This window comes from Meriones unguiculatus, chromosome 20 (assembly GCF_030254825.1).
Source record: "Meriones unguiculatus strain TT.TT164.6M chromosome 20, Bangor_MerUng_6.1, whole genome shotgun sequence".
Classification (NCBI taxonomy): Eukaryota; Metazoa; Chordata; class Mammalia; order Rodentia; family Muridae; genus Meriones; species Meriones unguiculatus.
Window position 1 is genome coordinate 69092807 of NC_083367.1, and position 11663 is coordinate 69104469.

Below are 11663 nucleotides of genomic sequence, written 5' to 3' on the forward strand. Positions count from 1 at the left end.
AAGATGTCATGAGAGCATACTGACAGATTAAGCAGTATCTTTTCAACTAGGTGTTTAAAATTTTTAATTATGATTCAAGCAAAACAAACTTTTTGGACATTAAAACTGTCACAGTGCAGCCAGGACTGTGACACACTCGTAATCCCAGCACTTAGGGAGGCAGAGGCAGAGGTAGGTGGACCTCTGAGATCAAGACCAGCCTGGTCTACAGAGTCTAGACAGCCAAGGACACACAGAAACCTAAAAGCCAAAACCAAAAGGGGAAGGAAAAAAAAAAAAAAAAAAAAAACTGCTACAATGTAAAACATCATGTCTAACATCTGCTCATAAAGGAAAACCACTTTAGCCCAGCAGGCACGGTGGCACACGCCTGTAATTCCAGCAGGAGGAGCTCTGTGAGTTCAAGAGGAGTTCCAGGACAGCCAAGGCTAAACAGAGCAACCCTGTCTCAAAAAACAAACACACTACTTTAGGATCAGCATTTTCAGGAACAAAACAAAAATAAAGCCATCTCTCAAACAGTACCAAATTTGTATCACCCAGAGAGTTCAATACTTAACACAAATAGCCTTGGATATTTGCTTTAGTAGGTGTGTCCATCTACTTTGGCAAGTCAATAGACTCTCTGGACCGTCTTCTCACCCCTAAAGTGGGTTTCTTAGGACCTCATTTGTGTGCTTCCTGGCACATTTAAGACCCTGGGTTCACTACCTGGCAACGAGAAGAGCAACGTATAAGGCAGTAATTTCAGCCAGAGAGCGCACCTGTTAAGTCTGGCATGTCTGAACATTAAAGGCAAACCTTCTGGGGCTTTGTAAGAAGAATCTCTAAAAGCTGCTGTGAGGCTAGCTTACAGTTAAGAGCACTTGAGGGTGTTAATTCCAAGAGAGCCCTATGCCATCGCTGGCCTCTGCAGGAATCAGGCAGGCAGGCAGTGCATACATGCAGGTAAATCACTTACTATACATAAAATCATTTTTTAAACTTTCTGAGATTAAAAAAGAGACCTAATTTTCAGGACCCCCCCCACCTCAGTACAGCGTCGTGGGCTGTGGTCAGACTCCTCATGTCTGCCGTTTTCAGCGATGGGCAGCACAGCCTCACGCGTGCTGAGCCTGCCCACAGGACTGTGTGGTCAGTATTTCCACCCAAGCTGGCGTCGGCGCTAGCAGCCCCTCTGCGTCTTCTTAAGGATGCACACTGAGGTTACCAGGAGTTTCTGTAAACAAGAACTCTCCCAAAGTACTTTACAGAGTGAACTAGGAAAAACAGGATGTACAGGAAGTTTGTTCTGAAATTATTTTTAAGACATATATGGTCACCACTCTTAAATGCCTGCACCTCAGAGTGGATTAACGAAATGGTTTATAAACATTGACATTTTCATTCCCGTCTGACTTTACACTAGGCAACCACACAGCACTGTATTATCTCACCCTGGGGTCATTCTCCATTCAGTTCAGCACTATTACAAGTTTTTGGGGTTTTTTTGTTTTGTTTTGTTTTTTAAAGACAAGGTTTCTCTGTAGCCCTGGGGCTACCCTGGAAACTCAACCTGTAGATCAGACTGGTCTCTGCCTTCCCAGTGTGGGGACTAAAGGCATGTGCCACCACTGCCCGAGGACTAAGTCTTACTATTCTCAACTCTAAGATCCCTGGGAAAGCTGAGGTGGGTGTCCTGTTCTGCAAAGCTTATTGGCAATGAAGACATGAGGAAGCCACTAAGTAATCTGCTTTAGGGACAGGTACTAAGAGTTGATTTAACAAGTTTAAACATCATCATTTGCATTTTAAAACAACTTGGAACAGGAAAGATTTTAAACTTTTAACTTTGCTTCCATACAAGAGACTGGAATCTACTAAAACAATGACCACCTTTAAATATTGCTAATGAAGAGATCTAGACAGAGGGTAGATTGGCTGGTGAGTTTATCAGCTGAAGGCTCATTGTAGAGGGCAGCAAACTAAGAAAAACTAGCCATGTGCTTCCATTCAAATCTAAAGCACTCCTGCCCCAAGACTGACCCTGAACTGAACCCATGTGGGCTGGGTTCTGGTGCCAGTTTACTCCAGGCACCACAGGGCAACGGACTAAATTTTGCAACCCTCTTCACACAAAGTGACCCCCCCATCCTGGGTTTTCCTGGGAGTGAAGGTTTCCCAGGAGCAGCCACTTTCTGACCTAACACACGCGTTAAGTCCTGAAAGAACTGGCCCACCCATTTTCAGACCTCCTCTAAGCCCCCTTCCACTCGCAACTCTGCAATGCTACAGAGCCACAACTATGGTACCTCCTCTACCAGTCAATGCCACTGTCACAGAGTATCAATCACAGGGTGGAGATGGTCCTCAATTTACCATGGGGCTCTCACTACCACTGCACTTACTCTAGTGCCATCACCAACGGGGAGCTGCAGCTCACTCAGGACCATCACACTACAGCACACTGCATCCTCAAGGAGACTCAAAGTTCAACACATTCCTCTTGTGGGGTAAGGATACAGCAGTGCAGACTGCTTGCCTAGCACATGCAAAGCCCTCTGCCTTCACTCTCAACATCACATCAAACAGCCCTGAAGGCAATGCCTGTAACCACACTTGGCGACAGGAGAAGCTCAAGTCATTCCTGCCTACATACCTGAGCTTAAAAGACCAGCCCAAGCTACAGGAGATGGTCTCAGAAAACAAGACAGACAGCTAGGTTGAAAACACGGAGCAGTTTTCCTTGTAAATTCCATCATTTTAAATTCCTGGGGTTGTGCACATGGCCCACACCTATAATGCCAGCCTTCAGGGAGGCAGAGGAAAAGTGGATCTCTGTTCGTCTGAGGCCACTCTGGCCTACAGAGCTAACTCCAGACAGCCAGCAGCATTACACAAAGGTACCATGTCTCAAAAAACAAAATAAATAGAAAAATCTTGGATCATAATCAGGCTTAGTGGTACACACCTTTAATCCCTGCAGAGGAAGGTGGATCTCTGTGAGTTTGAGGTCAGCCTGGTCTACTAGTAAGCTCCAGGACAGCCTACGCATACAGTGAGACACTCTCTCAAAAATAAATATGTAAACAAACAAAAAGTAAATAGAACAAAAGCCTCAAATGGAACTTGAATAACTACACTGGTACTCTGGCAGGGCATGGTGGCCCACGCCTGTAACCCCAGCCCTTCGGAAGTGGAAGTAGCAGAGTTCAAGACTATCCAGATTCGGAGTAAATTCTGGGCCAGCCTGGGCTACCAGACCTGCCACAAAGGGGTCTGGCTGGAAGGGCATGCAGGGGACTGAAGAGATGGCTCAGCATATTAGAACACTGGCTGCTCTTATCCCAGGTAAGGACTTCAGGTCAGTTCCCAGCACCCATAAGTCAACTCCCAACCATCTATAACTACAGTTCCAGGGCACCCCAAAAGCTGACCAGGAGGCACCAGGCACACTTGACATACATGTGGGCAAAACCCTCAGATACACCCATCTTAAATACATAAAGGGCTGAGCCAGGCACAGGCTCACCCCTGTAATCCCAGTACTTGGGAAGGAGGCGGCAGGCAGATCTCTGTGAGTTTGACGCTAGCCAGGTCTACAAAGTCCAGGACAGCCAAGGCTACAAAGAGGAAACCCTGCCTCAAAAAACAAAAAGCCCTGCAGTTATAAGCACTTTCTTATTTTTAAGTATTCTGCCTGCATTTGTGCCTGCAGACCAGAAGAGGGCACCAGATCTCACTATAGATGGTTGTGAGCCACCGTGTGGTCGCTGGGACTCAAAACCAGCAGTTTGGAGAAACAGTGCTCTTAATCTCTGAGCCATCTCTCCAGCCCCCAACCAAGTCTTTCTGACCCCTGAGAGCACTAGGCACACATGTGGCAAAACATACACACCCGCAAAACATACACATAAAATAAACCTAAAAATTTTGTATCTAAAAAATCATTTTTAAAAAAAGTTTGTGCAGCTTAGTGATAACAGCAGTTTCCCACAAGGCCCAGGGTACAAACTGTGGCACAGGAAAAAAAACCAAACCAATTTTAAATTTGGGTGTGTGCCAGGCAAGCCTGTTATCCCAACACTTGGAAAGTGCAAAGAGGCAGAAGAGATGACGGATCAGGGCTGAGGACATTTGCTGCTCTGAGAAAAGACCCAGGTTCAGTTCCAAGCACCCACACAGCAGCTCACAACAGTTCCAACCCCAGTTCTAAGGGAGAGGACACCCTCTTCTGGCCACTGGGCACCAAGCACACACGGGTGGAGTGTACACACACACACACACAAACACAGAGTAAAATCTTTGTTTTAAACTTGAAGGCCCCTGGGATATAGTAAGTTTGAGACTAGCTTAAGGTAGGAGACCGCCCACCTCCCTGCAACCCCCAAAATTTAGTTCTAACTTGGATATGTATCTTACCCTCTAGCTGAATTAAAGTGGCCACTTTGAAATGGCTACAATTTCTGTAATTCTACTTATGTAAAATGCTGGAAAATGTAAAACTACAATACCACCAACAGACGGGAGTTCCAAGACTTTTGGCTCAAAGAGGAGAAATCTAACAAAAACAAAACTTAACAAGCAAAACACACAGGAGACGTTTGAAGGCGAAGACCTGTCCTATAAACTTGGCAGTCATTTTAAACACACACACACACTTGAAATTAACAAGACTGCACATGGAAAGAAAAAACTTTATTGTATGTATAATTTGAAGTTGTTTATGGAGAAGTCATCTATTTTTCAGAAGTACATTAATGAACACCATCATTTACAGAGGTTCTATAAGTTACTTTACAATCCTGATGAAGTTATCCCTGTTGGAAGTCAAAAGTGAAGCTTAAGAGATTAAACAGTATATAAGATGTAGCACCAGAAGCAACTGCAGAGCCTTTTTCTTCCGGTTTCCTGTGCCTGCGCACTGGAAGCCAGGCTGGGAGTCACCTTCACCACTCTCTGTTGTGTTTTTATCTGTGTGTGCACACATGTAGAGGTGAGCTGTAGGGTCAGTTACCTCCTTCCCCTTTCATATGGGGACCCAGGACTTGAACCCAGTTCCCCGGGCTTGCTCAGCAAGCACCTTTACCGACTATACGGCCTGACCAGCACTTCCCCATATTTTTTGTGATGATCCCTTTATTTAGGTTAGAGCGGCTGGCAGTGACACACAAGGATCTGCTTGTGACCAGCAGCAGGGGAGCTCACTTACACCTTTAGGGTGCTGGGGATCCACAAGCCCTCATGCTTGCACAGCAAACTCTTTGTCATTTCAGTCATCTCCTCAGCCCACAAAGCCTTAACCACCATGTAAAATACCGGCTCCACTGTCCATAAACACCAACCACTGCCCCTCCCACAACAGCTTCTTTCTTCTAGTCCTAGCTCCACACGAGAACACTGAGCGCAGGTAAGCCACACACAACTTCACAGAAGCCCCGTCCTAAGCAAGCACTCTGTCCGGCAGAAATGACTGCCGTGGCATCTGTGCTGTCACTTGCATGTAGTGGGACTCAGCTACTAGACTGGACCACACAGATCTGAGAAATCACAAAAACACACATGCTAGGACCAAGCAAGTCATGGTGGCAGCTTAGCAACAAAGGAAGACAACTCAAGGCAGATGTCCCCCAACAACATCCCGCACACCTCCTCTCCAAGGTTCAGGAGTCAGTTTCTGTATTAAGTTCACCTAGTCTACCCCAGCACATCTGCAGGGTGGAAACTACATGACAGTATCTCATCTGTCTCTCTCCAGGGCATCTTTAAGAACAGGGCTAACCTCTCATACATACACACACACTCCTACCTAACCTATACCTAGATGCTTTCTCTAACAATCACTTTCCATTCAGTTCTAGTAAGAGAAATCAGCTTAGGTTCCCTAGCTTTGTTTAACCCTTCAACTACAAATTTAATACAGCAGTTAAGTACCAGCAGTTCACAAAAGCTCACTTAAGCTTACCGGGTAAGGGTTACAAAATTTGAAATAAAGTAACCAACACTTAGGGATAGAAACTTCTCTCCACTGATGGACAGAGGGTCAAGCTCAGGAGGACAACCCAGGTTAGATCTCCAGCACTGTATAAACTGGGAGTAGTACTAGTGCACACCTGTAATGCAAGCACTTGGGAGGTGGAACCAGGGTCAGAAGTTTCAAAGTTCAAGGTTATCTTTGGCAACAGAGTCCCACCTGACCCATATTAGAAGGGGGGTGGGGACTATTAGGTGGGAACAAGACCCACAAAGATTGCAAAGTGTGACAGTCCATAACGGTGATCCCAACACTCCAGGGCAAGGAGAGACTGTACAGGAAGCCCCAGGTCTGCTGAGGCTACCGAGTGAAACCATTCCAAAGAGAAAAATGTACTAAAAGCTTGTCATATAACAGTACAAGTAAAAACAGTCTATGGTGTCCTAGCTACTCATGTTATATATGTGAGCAAAAATCTGCCTTAGGAAAAAACCCTTCTAGGTAAAATTTTACAATGGGCATGGCGGTCCACTCCTCTAATCCCAGCACATGGGAGGCAGAGACAGTCAGTTACATGGTGAGACTGTCTCGATGAAATCAATGAATGAATGAACCAATAAATAAGAAGTGTCCACGGAAACTTCACAGCACATAAAGCTAGGCTGGTAACTTAAATCATGGAATCCCAGCTACCTGACACTGAGAGAAATTGAGCAAGGCCCAACCAAAACACAAAAGGACCAGGGACTTATCTCAGTAGCACACACTTGCCTAGCATACACACAAGGCCCAAGGTTCAATACCCAACACCAATAAATAACTCCACAGCCTAAGATACTGTAACTTTCTTCATACTTCACCCTCTTCTCAACTGGAGGGCGCCTGTGCCTGCACATGTTCTCACCCAAACACATATACTGTGTTGGTGTCCCCACAGGCTCATGTATGGCTCAAGAGTTGGTCACACTGGTTTCTATTCGGGAAAGTTTTGCATCTTTTATGAGTCTTGCTAGAGGAAGCATGTGGCTGGAGGCAAGCTCTGACTTTTCAGACTCCCCTCACCTTCAGCCTGCTTTCTCTGCTTTCTGTGTGGCTGAGATGTGACCTCTCTACCTCCCGGTCTGGCCTCCTGCTGCCACGTCTCCCTAGCTGCCATCAACGCTACCCCTGGAACCCTAAGCCAAAATACACTTTCTTCCTTTAGTTGGTTCCGGTCATGGCATCTTATCACAGCACCAGTAACTAACACATACACATATATACATAATTAAAAAAATAAATCCTGCTGTGTGCAGCGGCACATGACCGTAATCTCAGCATTCCAGAAGGCAGAGGCAGTTGGATCTCTCTGAATTTGAGGCCTGCTTGTTCTACAAAATGAGTCCAGGGCAGCCAAGGCTACACAGAGAAACCCTGTCTGGAAAAACAACAATAAAATCCTTCTTTAAAATCTACAGGGCCTGGAGATGGCTCAGTGGTGCAAGTTCCCAGCACCCATACGGCGGGTCACACCGTGGCCCTCCAATTCCAAGGAATCGATGCCCTCTCCTGGCCTACAGAGGCACCAGACACCCACGCACACAAACTCATAAAAACCCGCATAAATAACTAAAAGATTATGCGTAAGTCCTTTAATTATTATTAAATAATATGTATCTATATTGTACACACACACACACACAGCTAAAGACATTATCAGAGGCCTAAAAACTGGAAGACTAGATAACCAATCTTCACTGTAACTTCTTTAATAAAGATTTAAAAACACAACTGCCAGGCAATTTTCTCATCAGCAAACAGATTATTCATGATAAAGGTCAGAAAATTGTAGTTTTCAAAGACTAAATCAGGCCTTAGGCCAGATAATTATTAAACTTCTTCGAACGTCCCTTCACAGTGAGGTTGAGCAGAGAAACTAGATGCCCTCAGAGGAAAAGAAAAACTGACTTAATCAACTAATTGCACTCAGACTGACTTCAGCTAGGTTCCTGATCCCACCCTAATTCCTCTATGAACTGGAAAAACAGAACTGAGCCGGCGATTAAAAGACTCCGCCACTGAGGAGGAGGAGGAGCTTATTTCCACTCCTACCAGGCTAAGCTGTGCTTTGCACTGCCACTACACAGCAACACAAGAGATGGCGTGTGGCTGCTTCCTCACTGGGGCTTGGTGATTTACTCTGGGGGAGTAAATGAGCAACCCAACACTGCTGACTAGACACAACGCGCCAGCCACCCTGGAAGCAGACCCAGCAGCCACAGCGACTTCACTGAAACCCTCAAAGACCCTGACCCACAAAAACTATGTGAGATCCACATGCCTTACTGTCGTCTTAATGGTGGGCTGCAAAAATCAGTGTTTCCTCAGGCTGGGAGCCCTATCTCATTGGGGTTGTGGTATAAATGTAAAGCAGCCCCAACACAACAATTTTACGGGTACACACCCCTCGAATTCTGGCATTACAAAGAGTAAAGGCAGAGGATCCATCCAACATTATAGGGAATATAGCAAGTTCCGGGCCAACCTGGGCTACATGAGACCCTTCTCAAAATGTAAGAAGGGCTGGAGAGATGTTCAGAGTGCATACTCCTCTTGCAAAAAATAATTCAGTTCCCAAGACCCACAGCAAGTAACTAACTACTACCTAACCCCAGTTCCAGGCCCTGACACCTCAGACTTCAGTGCATTTGTGCACACGCACGTGCAGACTTCAAAATGTGGCTCAAAGTAGTTGGCTGTGCAAGCCTCACCTGGCTTTCACCTCCAGAACCATTGCAAAGGTAGATGGCCCAAAGCAGTCCGTCCTCTGACCTCCATTCGTGGTCGACAGCACACACCCACACGCATATACACTCTTTCAAAGGCTTTCTTTCCTTAGCATTAATTAATTCTCACAGGCCCTTCACCACAGCAGCTCACTGAAGCACGGGGAATTCATCTCAAATAACAACCAACATGAACAGATATTTCCTAAAACTTCTGTGACACAGCCAATAATTATGACAGTTTCAAAATAAACTGGGTTTTTCATCTGCTTTGTCTGTGGGCTGTTGGGTTTTACTGGGTCTCACCTACTCTGTGACTCTGACTAGCCTCAACCTCAAAGCAATCCTGCTGCCTCAACCTCCGGATAACTGAGACTACAGGCATGTGCCACACTAGGCTAAAATGCAGCTTTTCTGACTTATATGTTAAGCTTATTATGTAACAGAGGGCATGAGGCAGGCATGCTGGTATATGCCCTTTAATCCCAGCACCTAGGAGGCAGAAACAGATGATCTGTGAGTTCAAGGGTCTGCACAGTGAGTTCCAGGACTCTGCACGGTAAGACCCCATCCCAGAATGCCCAAGGGCATGGAATCCCACATACACCCTGAAGTCCAGCATGTAAAAGCATGCCATTGTCCTAATGTAAGAGATTACTCAACAGGACATCCTTCATAAAATCTAGTGAAAAGCAGCACTGAATTCTGATGACATTTATGAGCAAGATCTTCCTGTTAACTTTTCTTACCAATGTTTAAAGGAAATTCTGCCTCCAACCTGAGCACACAGCTCACAAAATTTCCCCCGAAACTGTAAGCTTAAAGGGTAAGTTCCAACCTATTACATCTTTCTTTGTCCACTGTCAATGCCACACTGAACTACATGCCTGCTTTTATGGCAGTATCTCAGCAAAACACAAACCAGATCTTAATTAATACAAGACTTCACACAATTATTTACTCATAACTTTTGATGAATCCACTCAGACTGCTATCATTTTAAGTAAAACTAGTCTGAACTCCCAATTTGCTGCCATTTATTTCAAAACACCAAATCAGTAATAAAACTGCAAGTTATTATTCAATATACAGCAGGTGTACTCTTCTGTCAACCAGACTACTAGACAGAGGTGACAGGTGGCCCTGGCACTGTCCTGAGCTACAGTAACCAGCACTTCTCTGCAAGGGCTGTTATTTGCCCCTGTCTTTCCACACAATGCTTCCACTTAGACGAGCTGGGAGAAACCAGGCAGAGCCCAAACAGGCCCCTTAGGCTACTAACTCACGATGGGGACTGAAGAAAAATAAAACAAGCTGCACACTTGTCCAAAGTCAAGCAGGCTTGCCTATGCCTTGAGAGCCAGCAGCAAAGCAGCCCAGTTCTAATTTGAGCAGCAGCTCCTTAGGCGACTACGATGCTCTCGACAGCACATTCACAGCAGCAGCTCCTGAAGGGGCAGGGATGCACACTCTTAGCACCAGTCTTTAGGAACAAGAGCTGACCACCAGCTTGTTCCTGTCCAACTCCCAATTACTGGCAAACTCTCCTCAGGACTCAGGTAGGTGAGGTGTGTTGCACCACATACATGTATATATACAAATACAATGCCAGCACCCCAGAGGAAGAGGGAGGATTGTGGCAAGTTCCAAGCAAGGCAAGGTTGCACAGCTTTTGAGATTCTGTCTCAGAAAGCAAAGATATTCTTTGGTCAATCCACCTTCACAGAGAACTCCACAAGCACAACTTAAAAAGAATGAAGAATCTGAAGCTCTTAATCACGACTCTCTCCACAGAAGAAACCAAATTCACTTTGGTCTCTTACTAAGGGGAAACAGACCAGTCACTCCAAGGAACCAGGCATGCCAATGTGAAGGCCAACATTGCCGGTTTACTGATAGTGCCCTAGAACACTTAGGTCAGGGTCAGGATCAGGATCTGTTTGTGGAGGCAAACTTTTAAGCACTCCACAAGCCATTCATCTAGCTGATCAAAGTCTGGGAAAGTTCAAGGCAGGTATCCACTCGACCTATTACTCACACCGTGCAAGACTACAGTTACACAGATGCTTATGTCTTCAAAGAAACTAGTCATCAGTAGCTGAACATACAACTGGATTGCTAAATCATCCTCAAGATGTCTAGGATGAACACTGTCAGTGTGCCCGGCATGATGCTGTGGTACCTGACTTTCAAAACCTAATGGGTTTGGCATCAAGATCCTTACAGACTACTGTTTGAAAGCCAAGTATAGTCTGGAAACCACTGCTTCCACTCACTCAGGAACCAAGCTTAAAATCAAAGCTATGTGAAATAATCCATTAACACGAGTCCCCAAAAGGGATAAAACTGTACTTCCTGAGCCACAACTCCTAGCAAAATGGCAACATAAAAAGTAAACTTTAAAACCTCACCAGGGAATTCCAATTCCCAGCCACGTTACCATGTTTCAGTATCTCCCAGTCACAGCTCACAGGATGGCAACTCTGAATCCATTCCTCCAGATCCTCAGAGACCAAAGTCAACCAGAGCGCAGTGTCCTGTCCAAATGCTCACACCGCGCAAAGCGCCATAAACAAAGCTCAGCACAGGGAAATAGGCCTCCCACCCAATCCTAACAGAAACATCTTGGCCCACAGTCGCCCAAGTAAGGCAGCACCTCGACCTCGCTACACAGGACACAGCGACAGCGACTTCTCTAGGACTCTCAGCCACCACCGGTGGCAACACCGTCGGTGGCCGACGACAAGCCACTCTGCATCTTAGGCCGAAAAGCTAGCGAGGGGCAGTCCTGGGTCAAAGGCAGAGCAGAGAGATGTCAGGCATCCCTTGACAGGACCGGCATGCATCTCCCTCTGCACCCCGAAAAGACCGTCTGCATCCGCAGGACTGGTCCTACCTAAACACCCTGTAAACAAGGGGGTCTGGTCTGGCCGCCGGCCTCCGGG